The sequence below is a fragment of the Lissotriton helveticus genome, chromosome 6 (assembly GCF_964261635.1).
Source record: "Lissotriton helveticus chromosome 6, aLisHel1.1, whole genome shotgun sequence".
Lineage (NCBI taxonomy): Eukaryota > Metazoa > Chordata > Amphibia > Caudata > Salamandridae > Lissotriton > Lissotriton helveticus.
Window position 1 is genome coordinate 1,707,425,515 of NC_136067.1, and position 22,236 is coordinate 1,707,447,750.

Consider the following 22,236-nt stretch of genomic DNA (forward strand, 5'->3'; position numbering starts at 1 on the left):
ATATTTTTTGCCACAATCTCTGCTCATTATTGAGCACTTGCACATGGGTAGCAAGCAAGAGCTCTGCCAGCTTTGTTTGGAGAGCTTATTCCTTGGAGGGAGGTAGGGAAGGAGGCAGAAAACAGGACAAGGCTCCCTTAGTTATACTACTTCCTATTGGTTTTGTGGAAGTGGGGAGGGAAGGTATTTTGCGTCACACCCAAGTATCCTGTTGGTTGTGGCGAACCTTCAGTCAGCACCAGGAAGGACTTGAGAAGTGGCCTCATTCTCATGAACATTCACCCTTCAAAGGTCAGTGCTTCAGTTGTACCTGCTGTTATACTATTTCTAGAGACTACTCATTCAAATCCATGGATTTATACTGAAACTCATGTTCTATTTACTGGACTTGGCCCAATCCAATCGGCCCAAGCCTCCCCGGACGATGATTGGAAACACCCCTTTTTAGCACCACATTTACAACTATAAAACAATACAAGCCATGCACAGCAAGCAAGTGACCAAATTATACGTAAACACAGGTAGACTTTGCCTATATTTTTGGATCAATTATGTTTGCGTTTAGCCAACTCTCCAGGTCCAGTGCTGGGTCATGCTCCACACCAGACCTTGAGAAAGTTCTTCCATACTTCCGGTGTTGGAGGTCATTGTGTGCAGTTTGGTCCAGCACTCTCCTGTCTACTGCCTGGGAAGTTGATTTCCAACCGAAAATGCACCATTTTCAAAGAAATAAAACACAACATGTGGGGAAGCCCCAAGTATAACACACATTTAGTGCAAAAACAGCAAGCAACACAGCAAATAATTGAGACAATTGTCATTTCAACCGATCAGAGCTTTTGCCTAAAACCTCCGACTGGATCATGCAATACTATATTGCATGCAAACTTGAGCACATTTTACACATTTTGTCCCACAATACAGGGGTATGGAGCATAACCACATGATGGAAACATGCTACTTTCAGCAAAACTCTAATGTGCAGGTTGAGGGGTCTTCTTATTAAAAAATGTGAGACATCCTTGAAACTATAATAAATTCATAAACACACCCCTGACCTCATTAATTTCCCAAATTCACCCATCTGGTTGCCAGTAGTGAAAGTGAGGCTACACTTTACTACGAGGTGCAGGAAATGTGAACATGTTCTATTTTGAATAAAATGTCTCCTATGCCTACTAAAGTCATGAAATTAGCAAGCGTATTGAGTTTAAAGGAGACTTCAAATTGATAAAAAATGACATCCTTTTTTGATTATAAGATATGTAAGTGCATGTTCTAAAATGCAGGGGAACTTTAACATTAAAGCAGTAGGAATACAAGGTTATTTTTTCACAGCTTCCCACTGTGAACAACTGTATGACAGCTATTTGGAGTACTTGGCAGATCTGAAGGAATTATTCTTGGGAAAAATGATCAGCTTGGCCAGGAATGTCAGAGAAACTTGCTTGTTGGAAGTCTGACGGATTGCTTGATGTCTAACTGTTATGTTCACATATCTTTTGAGCAAGAGACAGCTGGCCAAAGCTGGTCCTGTATGTCTGTCCCCTTATTAACTCGCATCCACCCCAGCCGCTTGCATAAAAGAACATATCTGTTTATCTGGATAGACTTTTAAGGGAATTGTGGAGGATGCACAGATGGCACCGGAACAGAGCATAGTTGGCATCATTTGAGAGAGTCCATGCGTGGCTCCTTTTGAGGACAGTTTAACAGCTTTAGAAACTGATTCTAGTCATCCCACAATGTTGACAACAGGCAGTAACAGAGTAGTGAGATATGCTGCGGACTAGTACTGGTAACAACCCTTGCACTCGCCCCCACCTCCCCTATCTGTACATTTCCCCGTACTGCATTCCCATTCTGCAAAATAAACCAACATACACTTCTGTCCTGTTGTGGTCATTTGTTGGCCGTAGTTTATTTAGGAATAGAGTGACAATATACATGAGCTTTTGTACTTACGCTGTTTTAGTCCTTTTTGTCCCTTGCGGGTCGTTTTCCTTTGGTAGCTTGGATTTGGGCTCCCCTTGTGCAGAGGGAAGGAGTAGCTTCTGTACCGGGAGTTAGGCCAAGACTCGCTACCTTTTCCAGTTCTGGTTGTGCCATGCCATCCGGCGGGGGCTGGGATGCGAGCGCCGCCTCAGTTTTTGCTATCCCCCCTTTTTCGGTAAGCCACCTCACCCAGCCGTGAGGCATCTGAAGGTGAGTGGTCTTACCCTCTGCTCTTTGGCCAGTTCTCCCAGCCGTGAGGCATCCCAAGGTTAGTGGTCCCATCCTGGCACACCGCCCTCCGGTGTGCCTCGTTACCAACCATTATCCGCGTAGTTCTCTTGCTCTGCCTGCCACTACACCTTAGCCTGCGACATTGCTGTTCCTTTGGTGTGGGTGAGTGGGAAAAAGATTTTGTGAAGGTGCTGCCCCCCCTGCTCCGGCCGTGGACATGGAGCTCACCTGGGGGAGCAGGCCTTATATCCCCCCTTTCCTTTGTTTCTTGCCTAGCCTGTTGGCTAGGCCCTCATTGGGGTGTTTGTACATTGCATAGCCCCCACTGGCCGTGCCAGGCGGCGCCTGTCCAGCTGTCACCGTGGGGGAGGGGCTTGTTTTCGCACCCTGGTCTCTTGCGCGCCAAAATCCGGCGCAAGCTAACCTGATACGGAGGGGGCACGGCGACTGTTATGGCACTGGCTCTCGAGCCCCCTTCGTGAGCTGCCTCTGCGACACCCTGAGATAGTAATTTTTAGATTGCTTTCATACGAACCTACACATGTATAGGGACTTAACATTTTTAAGGATTTTCCTTTCTGGTGAGGAAAAAAACAATAAAAATGTTGAAGTACCATAGGTGACGGCGGTGCAGTCTAGTTGACACTGTATACGTGGTCTTACTCTACACAAGTCTCTGTTGGGGGTCTATGGCGATACTTACATTTAATGGTATTCATCCTAATTTGAGGCTAAATGGTTGGATTTGTGCGGGATTGTTGTCCTGACATATGGAAGACCTCATAGTATGTGTACCAATTTATGCTCATGTAACATTTATAGCTGGGATGTCACCTTTGGACTTTGATATGCATTCTTATTTTGTATTATATATATATATATATATATATATATATATATATATATATATATATATATATATATTTATTTTGTATTATGCTTATTTTGTATTATGTGTATGCTTACTTTATGATCCAGAGCATGTAGGCATTCTACTCTTTGTTCCTTTTTGATTCTATTTCGTTTTGCATTATTCTGTATTCTTATTTTCCCTTATGTATTCTTTGTTTTCTCAATAAAAATGATTTGAAATAAAAAAAAGAAATTTGACGTGCCCCACGAAACTTGTCCCTGAAGCAGAAAGGATTTCAACATTTCTAAATGTCTTTTGAATACTGCTATCTAAAGTACTGTTCTCGTGGCAGACATCCATTTCAAAAGAGCGCTTGTTATTGGTCAGTCACTCCCCTCTCCATATGCTGTAGATGTGCTCTTCCCGCCCACTGACCCTCAGCTCTTTTTTAGGGCTCGCCTGCGTTGCAGCGCGAAGCGCGCTGCCGCTGGCGAGCCTTATTGTCGCTGTGAAGGCCTCCCGAGTGGTACAGACCGGTGCACGACCATACACCGGTCTGTGAACGCGCGAGTCGCAGGGACCAACGTGCACGCTCACGGCGTCACGCTCCTGCCCTCCCGTGTCTCTTCCAAGGCGCGCTCAAAGGACAGAACAAAAGCGCTGCCCTGTACTCCCAGCGAAACTCTGAAAACATGGCCAATACTTTACTTGACAGGAGTAATTTACCTTTGCAAAGCAGCGAGGTAGAGCTTGTCTTGCAGCGTTGAAAGACTGCGTCCCTGGTACGCCGTCCGAGTTGTCTCTGAGCCATCTGGCTCTCGTTGACGCTCAGACTCCTCCCCTCTGGCCCGAGCTTTCAAAGCGCGTCCTTTCACTTTGAAAGAGGCGTCTGTAGTACTCTGTTTAGAGTGAGCACTCAGTACAGACGCCGACTATCCGCTGTGGAGCCTGGCCGCTGTGAGTACCTTACTTACTACAAGCACCCCTATGCATGCATACAGACGTGTACCTCTTGTCTGATGTCTGTACAAACTTTCTCTGTGTTTGTTTTACGCTTAGCTCTTACAACCAATGAGCACAGAGCATTCTTTTCACAGACGCACCAGCAAAGATTGTCGGTTTACATTGCGATCCCTGTAGTTAGTTCGTGTTGTCCCTGCTCGCTTCTTGTGTCTTCGGAAAGGACAGCGCCTGCCTGCCACTGCGGACGATTCATAAACTTGTTTATTATACATGTACTCATTGTGTGCAAGCCTGGCCTTGCAGCCCTGCTCGTTGAATGGAATGAAAAACTTAGAAAACAAGGTACACTATTTTCAGTGAATGGGTTTCTGAATATCAGCCTTCTAAGATTTACCATATCCTTCCAAACCGCTCATGAAGTATGGATGTGAAGCAACATTTATCTTACTATTTCTAGTAAGTAACTCATTAACTATTAGCCTATAACTTCATCAATGTGTCTGGTCATAAATGCATCTGTTCAGATTCAATGTATGTATCTTTCTACAGACCTGTCCATCAATTCATTCGGCTGTTTATTCCTTCACCTGTTAGTCTGTCCATGCATTCATCTGTCTGTCCTTGTTCGCATGTATGTGCTATTTCTATAGAGCGAGCCTCGCCTGAAGGTAAAGAAGCTCTCTGCAGGGTCAGTCAAACACAAGTTTGAAGTGGTAACTGACACAAGCCTCTAAGCACACGCAAACAACCCTTGGGTTTAAGGGATGCAGACATCCCTTCTCTTTTAAGCACCGCACACATTTGTATTTGAGCTTTAATAATTGTGTTTCTGAGCGCTGAATTTCCTTATTCGCCTCCAGCTCAAAGGGAAGTGATAGCTGGTTTGTGAACGGCTAATTCATAGGGGTGTATTGCTTTTTAATGAGGTGCGTCCTCAACTCTTTCCTAAATTGGAGCAACGGTAGTGGGACAGCTGTGGCATACATAGCCAGCGTGTCACAGGCCCTAGTGCATGGAAGGAGATGGGTCCCCTGGCTGCTGATTGAACTGTGAAATATAGTAGTATTCAGGGTTCAGTGGGCCCGTCAGGCCTCTAGGCACCAATGGAAGCTACACCCCCTGGGAGCAGTCCCGATGGGTGCGGTGCTGTTGCTTTATATCCTGAGCACATTGATGGAAAAGCCTGCTGCCTTGTTTTTAATTTTTACACTTTCCAGTCTGCAGTCTGATTGTTTCCTAGCTGTGGGTGTACGCTGCCCTACACACATACTTATCACCCATAGCATGTAGCTATACATCCATCGAGCCTTAACTCATGCTTCTGCTCCTTTACCCCTCCATTCATCATTTGCTAAGGATTTCCTCATCAATGGAGGCTCGTGTTGTGAATACCCACACTGAACAATTTGCTGTATGTTGGACATGATGTCCTGTGTCACAGAGTTGCATGACTCCGCCCTCAAACACATGATGTGTCACAGAAGTAATCCTCCGGGCTGTTAATTATCGGTCCTTGGGAGTAAGTTGTGTATACATGGCGTGTGTGTGATGCTGGAGTGGAATATGCAGAAATTGTGAAATTCACTACTATATATAGAGGGAACTAGGAGGAACAGCTATCCATAACCCTTGCATCACTCGCCTTAGTCACTGAATGTGTATGCCAGTGCGTGTTATGGCGCACTGAGAGATGATAGTTGGTTGTTATCACACTTGATGAGGGCATAGGAAGACCCGTAAGAGCTCTGATCACGAAAATAACAAGCATTGCTAATGCAAATCTTTTTAATTGTTGTATAATGATACAATATATGTACATCACTGATAATAGCAGCAGCAGTGCACAATCCCACTCACCTGGACACACATCTGATGCACCACAAACTTTGCTAATAGACACAGAAAAACTGCATCACAGACAGCATCTTTGCAAACTCCTCCATGTGTGCGATTTTTCACTGTGGCAGCAAAACAACAGTGTGCTTCTAGATGGACACCTTGCAGAACATTATTATGTTGGTCTACTTGGAGTAGTTTTGGTTGCCATTTCCAAGTGTCCCACCTTCACAATACTGTTTACCGGCCCACAAGCAGTTTCTACAGTATGACAAGCTGGGCTGCCACTGTCTTTCCCGAGGGATTTGACCATGAGGCTAGCTCCCCTGGTGGTGATTCCTCAAAACTCTGTCATATCTGTTTGCTGACCCACTTCCGTTCTGTTTCCACTACCAAGGCAGGCTTGAGGCAAGTGTCCCCAAGAGTCCTTTGTAATTTTCCAGAAACCTGCCATAATTAATTCCCAGGGTCTGAGAGGGAGTCAGCCGCATTATTGTGGCTCCCTTGCAGACTCTTTGGTGACATCTCCCTCTCTCTTTTTAATTGTTTACTTGAGCGCATCCTGACTGCAACATCACCTTTATGCATTGCTGGCACAGGGTCGAGCTCTGCCCAGGGAAGCAGCTCGGAGTTCAAGGGGGCAGGGTATGCCAAAGGTATCCTGTGGATGGTACCTTGTGAGCATCATTCATGGTAACGTGTTCTCATTCTGCGGGTCTCCTGCATGTTGACTTTTCTGTGGGGTTTCCTTCCCGGGAGTTCACATGCATGGCATCTGTTCCATTACTGGCTTCCATTTTTCCGGGACTTCATGTGTAAGTTGCTGGTGACTGACAGCTTGTGGGATGCTGAGCAGTCCAGGCTCCTGCTTACGGAGTTTAAGGAAGGTGTTTCTCTTCCCTAGAGATGCCTGTGCTGGTCACTATGGATGCCAGCAGTTTACTGTGGGGTGCGACTTTAGGATGACTTCTTTTGGAGTGGTCTCATTTATAAGGTTGAATGTAGCTGTTGGCAGTATTCCTGACTCTTTACTGGCTTGCCTTTCTCCCTCAGGACCACGTGGTCATTCTTCACACAATGAACAGTCACATAGCTCATGGGGAGGGATGTGGAGACCCTAGCTGCTCTTATGTTTCATATTAGCTCTTTGGTGGAGCAGTATCTTCCAGCCCTGTTGGTTTTTCACGTTTGAGGAGCAGGCACATGTACGTGAATTGTCTCAGCAGTGTATTCAGACTGTGACACAATTATTGTCTGCTGTTTCTGATGGCCTTTGCTGAGGTGGCAGCTGGTTTGGGTCCCCTCAAATGGACCTAGTTGTGTGCACATGCAGTGCTTTTCTTCTCTAGGTGACCGGAGATCTGGTGAGCAGAGTGGAAGCCTGAATCAATCCTTTCATGATTGCCAAGCTGATGTTACATTGATTAGGTTGAGCATCCGAGACCTCTTGTATATACTTTAGTTTATACTTTAGTATACACTTATATGTGTATGTACTTAGTGGGCTGTGGAGATTAGGACTTCTCTGTTTCCATGTAGGGGCATTTCTGTTTTCCGTTTAACTGCCTCTATTTAACTGTCTTTATAGACAAGACCAGCACATGACAGTAAAATACCAGAATTGCTTTCTGCTGAGGGACTTAATTTTTAAAAAAATTTCTGGCACCTGCCTCTATTTAACTTTCTTGATGGAAAACGACCAGCAGAGGTCAGTAAAATACCAGAATCACTTTAGCATTCTCTAGATTCCAGTCCATAGAAATTGTCTTCCACGAGCACCCGTAGACAACAACTTATTTTTCAAATCTTGTATTTTCAGTGATATGAACACTGAAGGCCCTGATTTTATATTAGAAACAGAGCTTTGGACTATACCATTTCCCGCTGAAAGGCAATATTTCTATCCACGTGTTCCCATACCTGGTGTGTCACGCAGTTTGGTGCTTACATTCACTCTATGTTAAAGAACAGTAGATGTTTCAGCACCCAGGCTAAGGTGCTGCATAGCAAACATATAAGGTCTCAAAGGCGAGACCGATTGCATTGCACATGCTTGTCCTAATGTGTACCTCTTTCTCACTGAAGTAAGGGTTCCTCTCACAAGGTACCGTCTCTGAACGCAATCCTTCAATCAGCTGCTTTCCTATTGAGGTTAATAACCGTGCTGTGACACGCAGACGCCAGTTGTGCTTTTCCTGCAATTAACAGCTGAAAGACTGATGTGTTATTTGCAGCAGCCGTATGATGATTTTGCAGCTGTTAGCAGCCACAGCGTACTGCTTTCTCCTTTCCACTAGCATTTTGTAGCTGAGTGAGTGCATCAGTTAAATGTGAGGTGCGCGCGCCGCATTTCACGCATTCCATTGGATCGGAGAGTGCTGAGCTCTTTTCTGAAAGGGTTCATCCGCTTCATGTCTGGTGCACGTGCCGCGAGTGATGTGCCTCTCCGGTTGCCTAGAGACGGCTCTCACTTTGCATTTCTCTGTCAGCGCAGGATATCTTTAAGCACGTGTTTTAAACAATATCTGTCCAGTCTGTTATTGATCCAGGCTTTGTATTCCTTCCAGTTAAAGATAAAGAGCTCTCATGCATGGAAACCTAGGCCGATTCAAATCGCGGTGCTGCCTTTAAGCATAAGCTGCTCGTGGACCAGACCCGACTAAAAGCTTCACTGAAGACACAGCACATCCTCGGGATTTCATAGAGTGTGGCAGGATTTCCTCTACATAAATCCAATGTGTTGCTTTATTGGTGTTTATTTCTTTCAGACAGAGAACGGTATCAAAGTTTTTCAGCAATAGTGGTTTTGTGATGGATTTTATCAGAATGCAATTTATATTTTTATTTTTTTGGGTCTGGCTGTAGATAGCTTTGGCTTGTGTATTTAGAGTTAATGAGAAATATCCGATTATGGGAAATCTTGCACAAAGACTGCAGCATTGAACAGAATGATTATTAACAATATACTTCATATTGCTTTGTAAATCACGTGGAGCAATGCCAAAGTGAATAGTTCTCGCTTAGGGAATGTAAATAACCAGGGGCGGATCCTCCACAATGGCGGGGGAGCGTAGCCCCACTGGCTCAGAGCCAGCAGCAAAAAAATAAAACGATATTTCAGTATTGTTTTATTTTTAAGCCGCTGGCTCAGCCAGCGTGTGCAAGGAGGGGCGGGCCGAGGCATGGGAGGGGGGAGGAGGAGTGGTAGTGCACTCCAAAAGTGCTCCTGTGTGTTTGGCTGGCCGACTCGGGCCGACCACAACACACATGGGCACTTAGGTTTCTCTAACCCAGCTGTATTGAACAGCTGAGTTAGAGAAACCCCACAGACTCCCTGGTCTGAGCAGGGCGTCTTTCTAGCCTGCTCAGGCTAGAGCAGTGCGGGGATTGGACAGGGAGTCTGCATACATACCAACATTTTAGAAGAGCAAAGTGGGAGATGTTTAAAAAAAAAAAAATCGGGAGAAGGGGGCCTTGAATCGGGTTACTGTCATGTATGGGCTTTGGAAGTGTGCTGCTGCAGGATCGGACATTTGATACGCAAATCCACGTTCTTTTTCTTACCTTTCAGAAGCATAGAGCGCAATGGCAGGCAGAGCGAGGGTGATGCAAGTGTTGAACACTGCCTGGCCTGGCGCGTTGCTCTCAGTGCATTCACCCCCGCCCCCGCCCTTGAAACTGGGCACACACACAGCCGCCCCGAGTACTTCACAGGTCTTTAAAAGACCATGCGCTTGTTAATTAGGCTTAATTGGTTTTTCACCCCTCCTAGCCCCTGCAACTTTTTCTGGAAGAATGAGCAGTTACACAATACCAAGCCCTGTCAGCTGAAACCCCTGAGGAATCGGGTTTTTGCTTGCAGGAATCGGGAGGCGGGAGACTAGCCCTGAAATCGGTAGTCTCACGCCTGAATCGGGAGGGTTGGTGTAATAATGTAATAATCTTCATGGAGTCAGGTGTAGTTCCAAGTTGATATTTATTGTAGTTGAAGTTACAGGTAATACATCTACACGGTAAATTAAATAAACAGAGCGCCACATATGGTCTTCATCAAATGAAATACAATGCTGATGTTTCTTCAATATACCTCATGATATTCAGAATTACAATTCATTCAGTGCAGGTACTGTCTCTTTCTTCTTGAACTACAACGTAAAGCTTATGTACCAGATGACAACGGTGACAACTTTATTTATTTTATTTTATTATTTTGGTATTATTATCCTATTTAAAACTGAGGGTTCTTTCTCTAACTCCATTTCAGATGTTTTTATAGTATGCTACGCTGTGATGTACTAGTACTCATATTATGATGCCTTTTAAAATGATATTCTGCATTATAATGTTAGGTTACAACAAGTATAATTATAAATTATTTAGATATTTCTATTCAAAGTTTAACTTGGTGATGTTATTTACTTTTAATGAATTCAACAATTTGCGCAAAATTAATGAGTGGATACTTTTGTCTACACCCATGGGTTTAAAGTGATGTTTTATGACAAAAATTCAATTTATGCAGGTTGTATAAGTAAACACTGATTGTCTACACCGATAGGCGTAGCGTCCAGGAGGACGCTCAGCCTTCCATCACCAAGTGAAGGCTCATCTCTAGTAAGTATTCTATGACATCTATAACATTCTAAATACAGGCAAGCTGTAATGCATGAGAAGATAGATGACAGATATGGATATTAGAATACACTATACAACAGTTGGCATGTCTGAGTCTGTGACTAGCCTGCAGTGTCTGCTGGAACAAGGAAGTCCCAGCACCAAGGCACAACATGGGAGGCGGCAGGCAGCAGGTAAGTTTAACTTTTAAAAAAATGTTTTAATATTCTTAATATCTGTCCCCACCCTCTCTCGTGACCCCGGCTGCACTCCCTCCTGCGCTTTGTTCCGCGATTTGTCCCGCGGTTTGTCCCGCTCTTCTTCCCCTCCCCTCCCCCCTCCACTTTGGGTATGTGGCGGCCGCCACTGGAGATACTTTGATAATGTGCTGGCCTTCATAAGGCCCATTGCCTTCCCTGGCCAAGTTTAAACATATAGAAACCAATTCAATTTTTTTCTATACTTCCAAGATCTCTGCCACGTTGCATGATGCAATGCGATGAGACAATACGATAGTCATGTAGAAAGTGTAGAAAACTTTGCTTCTGTATGTTTCAGACTCTTAAGATGGCTGTCATGTTACATTATCGTCATGCCTTTTCATTAGCCGCTACTGGTTTGACAGTCTCGGCACATAGTAAAAGCATCCAGCATTGGTCGAGCTAATTCGAGCAGAAACAATGAAGTAGGTGAAAGGTGCAGAAGGGAAGAATGACAAGAGGGTGCCGAGTGGGGAGGTATAGGTACGAGCAAGCAAAAGATGAGATAGGGGTGAAGAACAATACAGAGCATGCAGGTTTGAAAGGGGAAACAGCACGCAGGAGAACATGCTAATAACAAAAGAAAAATGAGTTCCCTGAATGTAAGCAGTTAAAGGCAAGATATTTTGTAAACAGCTATCCTGCGGGGTAGGTAAAAACACAAGAAGAGTAAAGAAAGCTACTGAACACGAAGCAAGCAAATGAGGTGGAAAAGAAAGCCAGCCATTAATATAAAATGGAATGCCCCAAAGCCCATTGGAAGTATTGGTATAGTCCACAGTAGGTCTTTTGACAATAAACAGCTAAACAATGCCTGTACTGGAAATCTAAAAAAAGACTAATTAACAAATGTGATTGTGCATCATTTGTTCCTGAATAACCAATGGTCAGTATTTTGATATTTGTGTTAGGAGAACTGCATCTCGTAGTATAAGGATAAAGGACACGGCATGGAACTGATATGAGAAAATCCAAGAGCATTCCATGTTGCATACATGGTACCAAAGAAACCACATTGGAAGGGAAGGGTTAAGTACAGACCACTTTTTGTGTATGAAAAAGGCTGCTTTATTAAAACAGGTGCACATCACAAATTTTCCTGGCCAAACTGCCTTGCAAGACTAAAACCAAGCTATACATCTAGTGAACTAGCCCTTGGCCCCATCACATCTATGCCCTCCCCATACATACCCACCCTGCAGCTAACTCATTTAACTGTACTGCATTTCAACACTTCCACCTTTCTATTCTCCCTACATCCTATGACTATGTTATGACCATGTAAGTAACCAAATGTCCTACATTGTTCCTTGAACTACCTGCCTAGCCTCCCCTTGCACATCGTACCCCAACTGGCAATGCCAACCAAATTGTGCCAGAGCTGGCAAACTTTTCATGCCCCCCGAAGCACCTGTTCCAAGAGACAACATATACGAACCTGCCCCTGTGCACCGGTCTCAACAACGGCGCTCCGATCTCAAGACACCCCCCATTTTTCATCCAGGAAACCCAAGCAGAAGGAACGGGAGGGCAGGGAATTCAAAACACTCTAAGCTCTCTACTACCTGCCAACATTTCATCTGAACCTAAAATGGTGGCATGTAGCTGAAATTCCTTAAATGTACATTGGCCCTCGTTTGGCCTATAACGTAGCCCAAAACAAAATGGCAGTCACTGGACTGCACTACCCTCCCAATCTGCCCTGGGGGCAGGCTTCCCTCTGGTCAGTTACCTCCCAAACCCCAAGGAAAGTATATCCATCTGTGTGAGTGGACTTTAAATAACTCTTTGTTCTGAGTGCAATATTATTATATAAAAATAGGTTTGCAATGTCTATATAACTGTAATTTAGTGTGAAATGTAAATTCCTTTGTTTGGGTTATACAATTCAGCAACGGAAGGCAGCAAGTAAAGAGATGTGTTCTCAGTTCTCGACGCCAAGACACGTTCTGAAAAATACACTTTCTTTCTAAAAAGAAGGGCTGGGGGATCGGGGTGATTCACGTGTCAAGCATAAAAAAGGAGACTGTGAAACGTGCAGTGTGTTTACTATACCTGTGTTTATTATACCTGCTTAGCAGGGTACGTGGTTAGTTAACACTTCTTCCCCATCTAATCCGTAGTTACTGTGTTAAAACTCAGAACTAATGTCAGCCAGTACCTTAATGATTATTTTATGTTTAGTATGGAGTTAAGTGCAACATAAACATGTCACAATCAAATTACTTTAGAGTAGTTAGTTTTCCATCCAGCATGTATTCTCATAGTTATTATGCAGTAGTGTGCTATGTTATGTCATGATCATTTGTTGTACAGCATTTCAACCATTTGCCTGGCTCCATTGCACTTTGGAGGCCCGGGGACCGTTTTCCAGATGATCTGTGCTTTCTCAGCTCCTGGAGTCAAGATGATCTATTGTTTTTTAATGTGGCTGGTGAAGATCGGTCTTCTCCATGTAATGATTAGCAATGGCTCACACTGATCCATTATTTTACACTACTTGGCTTTTCTGCATGCTGAAGTTTGGCAATTCACAACACTGCGACCATCATAAAGTTAGACAAGAATTTATTTACATTTTTAGTGATTTAGGATGACTCTTCATATTACTCCTGCAAGACAAAGAAAAAAAGAAAACACGTTATGCATTGGGGTGTATAAGTATTTTGGCACAGTTCTATAAGTGGAATGAAAAAGTGGAAGTCTCTAAAAGGAGCATGACCAAAAAAGTGCAGATGCAAATCCTTGGTCTATATAACTTTGGGTGTGGTAGTCCAGCAAAACTAAACAAATGAAAATTGGTAACATACATTGACTGCGACTTGTCTAGACATGAGGGATAAAGGAACCTTATAATTAACACAAAGCGTTGGACAAAAGCAACTATGACGTGCTCTTGACTAAAGAGAAAAGCTGCAGCAAAGTACTGATTTCTTTTAGACACTAGCTGTTAGACCTGGCACCGTTGATTTGGGTCTCCCTTCCATTTTTTGCTGTTGCCTCCTGTGTTTTTGCTATGTTTTTGCTGGTCTAGATGCTTTGGGCACTGTTCCAAACAAAGAAGAGAGTAAGGGAGTTCGTTCACCCAAAAGTGAACTAGAGACTTCTCATATTCCCCTGGGAGGAAATATATCAAAAACAAAAAGAGGAGTATCCACTATGAATTTGAAGAACAGACGTATCTGGAGGACCGGTTCTTGGCAAAAAGGAGGAAATTCATCCTTTTGATAGAAACCCCTCACTCACCACCTAGTGGTGACATGCTTCATCATCGGGGTCCACCTTGGCGTCCTAGCGACACCAAGGTGTGCTGCAACACCTGGACTACAGTGGAGCGGGTTGTGGCTGTAGGTGCAAAAAAATGTTAAAAATGTCCTGGTTGTACTCAGAAAAAGTGGTTTTAATTATAGAGCAACTGAACAATGTTTTAAAAAAATATATATAGGCGAGATCCTGGTAGGGAGGGTTACGTCCAAGGGATCTCTATATGTGTTGAGTGGTCAACATGTTTCTACCATAAGGGCTATTGCCCGGTATTCGTCAGGACCAGAAAAAACAGGTGGACAGGGGGTGCGTGCTCCCTAAAAAGCACACCCGGCCTTGATCCCCTGTGTGCCTCCTGGCAAAAAATGCCAGTGGTAGGTGCTGCTCAATAAAATAAGTGAGCTGGCGAATAAAAAAGAGACCTGTAAGGAGAGAAGGGTAGATAAAGAACAATCAGGTATTGAGTGATAGACTTACTCTCCTGTAACGTCGTGCAGTCTCTCAGTGCAATGAAAATATAGTGCCAAAAAGGGGGGGGGGGTGGGTCTCCAGATATACATAATACCGTGGTGAAGGAGTGTGATACTAGTCAACATCTATGCCAAAGGATGGGTGCACGCGAGTTGCATGCGGTGCGAGCACGGCCCAGGGGGGATTGAGTATAGAGTATAAAATACTTGTGCTACACGGAACATGTCTGTCACGTGGTGCCTAGGCTACTCGCAAGGTATTAAATGACAGGGTGGTACCTCTACCACTGTAGGTGAATGTACAGTGGGGTGATTTAAGGCATAGTAGTAACTCGGTAGTGCTATGTACATTTATCAGCAGCCGACTCAAACGTGTAAGTGAATAACATTAAATTGACATACATAACGAACACACATGTAACACTGAGGGACACACTTGAGCTCAAAATGATATGGGACTGGGCTTACTCGAGTAAGAGTACTCTGCGCTTCAACGGGCAGGGCGTAGGGTCAGTGCCTGTATAGTAACATATTCTGTAAGAAAATAAACAGAGCGCGAGCGTCGTAAATCTCTGCGCCGCTCGAGACGCTGCGTGGGTGGTGAGCGGCGCCCTCGTGGACCCAGTACTGGGATGTGTACCAGGGACCTGGTCTCGTGAATCTACTTACAGTTGCAGGCAGGGAAGATCATGGTCGACCTACTCCTCGCGTCCACTGCTCGGCTAGTGATTTCGAGGGCAGCTGGACGCGGTAAAGAGGAGTCGGCCGCTTCCGGGTTTGGGCGCGGCCTGGGCGGGTCGGGGGCGGGGCTTGCAGTACGCGGTGGCGTGCTGTCGGTAGCTAGGCTACCGTAGGGATACAACCAGCAGGTTAGGGTGTGTGACAACATTGGGCAGGTTGGGTAGGCTCGCGGAGCTGCTCCGCAGTGCTAGAATGAATGTAAGCGATGCGTGAGGGTCACGTCAGCGCATACAGTGTAAACAGGGGTTAGTTACACAGCATGGAGATTTCAGAAGGGATTACAGAGTAGACAGTGTGGAAGAATAATAATATATTTACACTGCAAGGTGAGGGAAACGTAGGGTGTGTGACCAATGCTGGGTCTATGGTGGGCGAGATACCACAGTGTCAGCAGGCAGCCTCATTACAAGGTTCTGGAGGCTTATGCATTATCAAATTAACAAATTAACAGTACTGGATCAAGTGGGGGATGGCCCAGTACACGGGCGCCAATGCGGCGCAGAAGGGCCAAGGTGATTCATAGGCAGGTCTATGTTATTCTTTAGTGTACAGAACACTAAGTTACAAGCTCAGTAGAGCAAAGCTTGGAAATATGTTAAGAGTATCAGGTGGTAAAGCTCTATTCTAGGTCGTCGTGACCAGGGAGTTAGAGTCTCACTTCAACACCGAGTTCCATGGGATATTGTCGTTAAGCCCAATTTTGTGAGAGGAAAGACGATAGATCCAACGCTGCTCTTTTTCAAACAGTCGTGCTTGTGCATTAGGACCTGGTTGAATTTGCTCAATTACCGTCCATCTCATGTTGTTGGGGGTGTGATGGGCTGTGAGAAAGTGGTCAGTAAGCCTGGTGTTCGTTTTTTTGCATCGAATTGTGCTACGATGTTCCGCTATTCGTTGTTTGACCTTTCTTGTCGTCATACCCACATATGGCTTGTCACAGCTGCATCGGATTAGGTAGATTACAAATGTGCTGTTGCAGTTTGTGTGTGATCTTTGGTGCCAAATTTTGCCTTCCTCAAGGTTCAAAGTTTTGGTGTTATTCGTGAGGTGACAGACGCTGCAGTCACCACATCTGGAATGTCCGGTCACTGGGGGAAGGCCCCAAGCGTTGGTGATGGTTTGGTCGGTTGTTGCCATGTTCATTCTTGGTCTGGTGTTGACCAAGGTGTCTTTTAGGCTCCGGGCTTTTTTGTAGGAAAAAAGTGGTCTGTCCCAATTGTGATTTCCAGTGTTCAGTATTTGCCAATGCTTTCTGATACTTTTGCTGACCTGGTTTGACACCGCATTATATGTGGTCACGCATGTAAGTGGAATCTCCTCCTCTGCTCTTGGTGTGACCTCTAGTAGGGCTTGTCTAGGCTGATTTCTGGCCCTTTTCTGGCATCTCCTTGTGATTTTTTCGGGGTATCCTCGGTTAGTTAGTTTCTCCGTCAGGTCTACTGCCTGTGTTTTGTAGTCCTTCAACTCGCTGCAGTTCCTCCTAAGTCGGAGATACTGACCGTAAGGTAAATTCTCCCTCAGGGGGCGAGGATGAAAACTGTCAAATCTCAGCAAGTTGTTCTTCGCGGTGGGCTTGAAATGGGTTTTAGTCTTGAGCTTGTCAGTGTCTCTTTCGATCTCAATGTCAAGAAAGACCATTCTGTCTTTGTCTACACTATGTGTGAACCTTAAGTTAGGGTCACACGTGTTAAGCCACCTGATGAACTCCATTAGTGTTTCTTGCGGTCCTTGCCAGATGGTAAAGACGTCATCTATGTACCGCCTCCAAAATTTGATGTGGGTGCTGTAAGGGTTATTGGGGGTGATGACATATTTTTTCTCGAAGTCATACACGTAGAGGCCCGCTACACTGGGAGCAAAGACACTGCCCATCGATGTCCCACCTATCTGGAGATATAGCTTTCCATCATGTTCAAAAAAGTTTCTTTTCAGAGCGAGGGTTGCACATTCTACAATGAACTCTGTTGGAGTAGTATGATCCCATGCGGAACTTTGCCACTGCTGTTCAGTGCCAAAGAGCATGTGCTGCCTATTATAAATTGTTGTAATGGATTAGTGACTCCATGATTGGCTATTTGATTTACTCGTCAGACCCTAGTACAGTGCACAATGTGTGCCCAGGGCCTGTACATAAAATGCTGTAAATCATTTGATTTACAGGCCCTGGTACCCACTTGCCAGTCCCTACACCTTTCCTTTTCTACATGTTAGTCACCCCTAAGGTAGGCTCAAGGTACCGCCATGGGCAGGGTGCATTGCACGTAAAAGGTAGGAAATGCCCTGATGTGTTTGGCAAGTCCTAATAGTGAATTACAGCCAATTTCGTGTTTCACTATTGCAAGGCTACCTGTTCCCATAGGCCGGAATGGGCAGTTTGATTATAACATCTTATAATTCTAACTGACCCAAGGAACAAGGTAGAAATTCGAGTTTAGTATGCCTGAACTCAGAATGTTAAAATACGTCTTTTAGTGAAGGTAATTTTTACATTATCTGTTTGAAAATACCACTTTTAGAAAGTAGGTATTTTTTTGCCTAACCATCCAGTATGTCTCTGCTGGGTTTGTGTATTCCATGTCTGGTTTGTGAGTGACAGGGGGCTGGAGAGGGCCTTGGCTCCAGCTGTCTGATGGGTCAGGGCTGGGCTGAATAGGACCTGCATTGAATAGAGAGTAGGGGGGAGATTTCCTTTTACTGACCTGAGCCCTCATAGAGTATAGAGTAAGGGGAGGAGATTTCCTTTCAGCTACCTGGGTCAGGTCTGCTCTCAAACAATGCTGTCTCCACCTCCTGCCAGGAAGCTGCACCCAGGGGGGCAGAACTGTTTTTGACTAGGTACAGGCACTCTCTGCCTTCAGAGAAGAAAGGATTTTCCAATATAAATATTGGGGCCCAGAGCCCAGAAATTTAGATCACTTCTGGGAATCAAGATGAACCTTTGCCAAGGAGAAGAACCAAGGAAGCTGAAGGAGGAGACTGCCCCTGCGATAGTGACTGTTTGGGGTTGGCCTGCAGTGGTTACTTTATTGCCAAGGAAAGGAGAAAAGGAAGTTTGTGTGTACTTTAACCTTTTTGTGGAAGATCTCCAAGGGCTTGAAGCTGAGCTTGCCTCCTGTTCTGAAGTCTCGGGGACACAAAGACTTCACCCCCAGCTCCCCCTGAATTCACTTGCTGGGAATTCTACCTGCAGTGAGGTGCCTGCTGTTGTTTGGACCCTCTGAGAGACTGTGTGTCGTTGGGAGCTGGAAGAGCGACGCATCGAGGAGATGCGTGTCGCCGCAGCAGTTGCTGTCGAATCGCTGAAGAAGCATGCAGCAGCTGTTCGACGTCGCATCACCGTCGAAGCGTGTCGCAGGGCCTGTCGTGGCTCCAAAGTTCATCGATTTTGTCACGCAGCCGTCGGGCGTGCACGCATCGCATCCAACGCTGTTGCATCGCATCCAAGACGCCATTTTGTCGCATCACACCGAATCATCACATCGCATCAAGGCGCCATCTTGTTGCATCGTAACCAGAATACAGTAAGAACCGGACGCATCACCTCCTATCCGTAAGGAACCGACGCATCACCTCCCCATGGCTTCTGTCAGGAACCGACGCATCACCTCCCCCGAAGCAAGGAACCGACACATCACCTTCCCTGTGACCCTTTTGTTTGTTTTGCGTGACGCACCCAATGTACTTTGATAGTTAAGTGTCGCGTTTACCATCCACATTGAACTACGCTATCTCTACCATTTTAAAGTCATATTCTTGATATTGTGGAGTTTTGTTGTTTGGTCTTGTGTTAAGTCTAGTAAAGATTACTTATTTTCCTAAACTGGTGTGGTGTCCATTTGAAGTGTTTTCACTGTATGACTGTATGTGTTCACTAAGGCTTTACACACTGCATTCTAAATAAGCCTGTCTGCTCGTGCAACCAAGGGGGTAAGCAGGGATTATATCAGAGTGTATCTCCTTTATCCTGACTAGAAGCAAGGGTCCCTATTTGGACAAAGGTGCAAAACATTGCCAACTCGGGACCCCCATTTCTAATACTAGCGTTGCTACCTCAGTGGAATTGTGGAATGATTGGTGCCCATAATCGAAATGTTCAATGTATTTCTGAGATTCGTAATGCCCTGTCCTTGGCTGTTTGCAGGTGTAATTGGGATTGGTATACTGTGTACAGCTAGAGCAGGGTTGCTTCTGCTGTACACAGTACTCCATCCCCGAATATGTCTGAAAACAGGCACATGCTGGGTATACATTAGTGTTGAAATCTGTTGAGCAGTCTGCGGAGGCTATTACTGCACAGGCAAATTGGGCCATTGCCTAGGACCCCCACCTTCCAGGGGGTCTCTAGTAAATGTTCAGAGTAGTGTTCCCTCAAGAATGCTGTTGTGTCCTGTGTTTGTGTGGCCTCTAGTGGCCCTCAGCAGAGCCTTTCAAGTATTGTGTAATCTAGAGGGTATGACTGGGTGTGGTTAATAATGTTTTTAATGCAGTACATTCAGTTAACAGTTGCATGCTGAAACCAGAGCTCTGTGTGTGGCTTGGTCTGTTACATGCTCCAAGGCTGGGGAGGGCACTACAACTGGCGACAAGGGTGGGATACGGCCCCCAAAGATATAAGTCTGCTCTCCATGAGAGTTTGCCATGGTCCAGCAAACTGCTTGTGCATGCCATATGCCTCCAAGAAGTGGTTTACAGGTGGCGTATGTGGAGTTAAAGCACAACTCCAGCTTTTGAGAGGCCCTCGAAGAAAGTGAAGGCCCTGAGGAGGAGGCCACTCAGTAGGCCAAATTTGCTGGTAAGGCTGGAAGAAGAGATACTAATTCACAGCATAACACAAAGCCAGCACCGACACAAAGCAGAAACACTAAAGACAGGAATGACCTGGTATGAAGAAACGCTAAAGGCAGCGACTTTCAGGTGCTAGAAAGCGATAAAGGCAAAGACAACTAGGCACAGAGAAATGCTAAAGGCAGTAGCAGCCAGGTATAATGTATAAGGTTAAGAGTGGTAAAGAGCACTTGCAAGAAGTGAAACCATGACTCACTGTGAAGACCTCAGCTCGGATGCGACAACCCGAGTACCAGTGAGCAGGCTGAATCTTGCAGAGGTGCAACTGGGCCAAGAGATGCTGAATATCAAAGCTGCCTGGACAGCATGGACCCTTGACGTCAGTAGGAAACAGCACAAAATGTGATGCTGCTGTGTTCCTGAAACCACCACCTTCATTCCAAACTGCCAAAAAGCAGAATATTGGTGCCAGATGGACTGGCTGGATCGAAACGCTTGATGACTTCATAGATGCTATAGAAGAGGCACATGACAAAAAGATCATCAAATATTTAAAGAACCTTGCAGGTGATGGAATAAAAAAAGTGATAAAGAAGATATCACAAGCTGATAAAGTATCATACCGTCAAATCAAGAAGACGTTGGAGGCCAAGTACAATCAAGCAGCCTGGTGAGATGATAGATACGTTTTTTGAGAAACTTGATACGCTCATAAAGCACTGATAGTTCAGTGAATTCAATGATGAAGAAGCTGATGGTTACCTCTCTGATTCATTCAGACGACGCATGCTGCAAGAAATGCTCATGATTACAAGAGCAGCGAACGTGCTCACCAATAGGCTGCTGATATGGAAGCTGGAACAACCCAAAATTAATCATCATTGAGTATGTAAAGTAAGCAGAGAAGTTAGGCAGCAGCCCAAAGAGTGATGTCTCTGAAGAAAAACAGTTTTCCGCTGTTTAGTCTCCTATCCACATTAAGGTAAGTGTACCGCCTTGGATAGACATGCAAAAGCTGCGAGAAAGAGAATCATTTTCTAATGGTTTGCAAAGCAAAAGACAAGCAGAGTACATCACAGAGAGACGAGAAGATGGACGCGAGAAAGTTCCAGAAACACTCTAATCTCTCTCAGAAGGCCAATCAGCAACATCAACTGAGGCAAGTGGAACTGAAGCTAAGTCGATCGTTATCAAATTCATCTTTCAAAGAGTGGTTAACATCATTATCGAGTGACAGTGAGGGTGAAGGATGGTGATGTGAGTCTCAGACTAGCATGCACATGTAGGATTGGCCACTTGCAAAGAAGAACATATCTAAAAATAATCAAAACACAAAGCAACAACGTTCATTTGGACATTGTCCTAAAATCATGCTCCAGGTGAGTGGTTGCCCTACAAATGTTATCATAGACCGTATTGCATCGATAAACATTTTGCGGGCAGAAAAGTGCAAAGAACTATCTCCTATACCACGTCACACACCTTCAAAAACAAGGGTGTACACCTGGGCAGCTTCTACGCCCTTGCAGAGTCGAGGATCGTTTGTAGCGACCATTCAGCAAAAGAAAATGACAGTGCAAGCGCCACTTCATGTTCTCCAAGGTACGTTGTTGAGTACATGCTTAATACGTTTTGATACTGCTGCTGAGCTGACATGGAACTGATCTATACTAACTACAACTTGAATGCCCATTCTGAAAAAAGTGAGCCAATTCCCAGCATTGTTTCATGGACTTGGGAAGCTTAAGACAATGAAGACATTCGCCCTGTTGCACAGTGACACCGTCAAATTGCTTTTCACCTATTGTAAACTATTGGGAAACACTTAGAAACACTGCTAAAGCATGATATCATCGAGCGCTCTACTGATCCGACCCTGTGGAATTCCCCCAATGTGGTGGTGCCAAAAAAGGACAGTGTAAGTTCAGTGCACATTGGTTTTGATATGCAACAGGCCAACAAAGCAAGTGAAAGAGAAAGACATCCACATCCACACATTGTGGATATGATCACGCAACAGAATGGCGCCAAAGGTTTCTCCTACCTTGATTTGAACAAAGGCTATCATCAACTTAAACTGGAAGAAAACTGTAGGTATATTACTACTTTTTCAACTCATGTTGGTTTGTTCAGATATAAGAGACACCGTTTTGAGGTGTCTTCAGCTACAGAAATCTTTCAAGGTGTCATTCATCGAATAATTGAGTCTGTCAAACATGCTTTT

At 44.8% G+C, this 22,236-nt stretch overlaps 1 protein-coding gene and 1 long non-coding RNA gene across 2 annotated transcripts in view; one reads left to right on the plus strand and one right to left on the minus strand.

Annotated features, from left to right (window-relative positions):
- LOC144763712 (uncharacterized) overlaps nucleotides 1–22,236 on the plus strand; it is a 3,323,440-nt gene that overhangs the window by 1,859,476 nt on the left and 1,441,728 nt on the right. The gene's annotated exons all lie outside the window — the stretch shown is intronic.
- LOC144761872 (uncharacterized) overlaps nucleotides 13,264–22,236 on the minus strand; it is a 145,631-nt gene continuing 136,658 nt past the window's right edge. The window contains exon 3 of the long non-coding RNA XR_013595924.1: nucleotides 13,264–13,364. This is a non-coding gene — a long non-coding RNA (uncharacterized LOC144761872). The remainder of the gene's footprint in view (nucleotides 13,365–22,236) is intronic.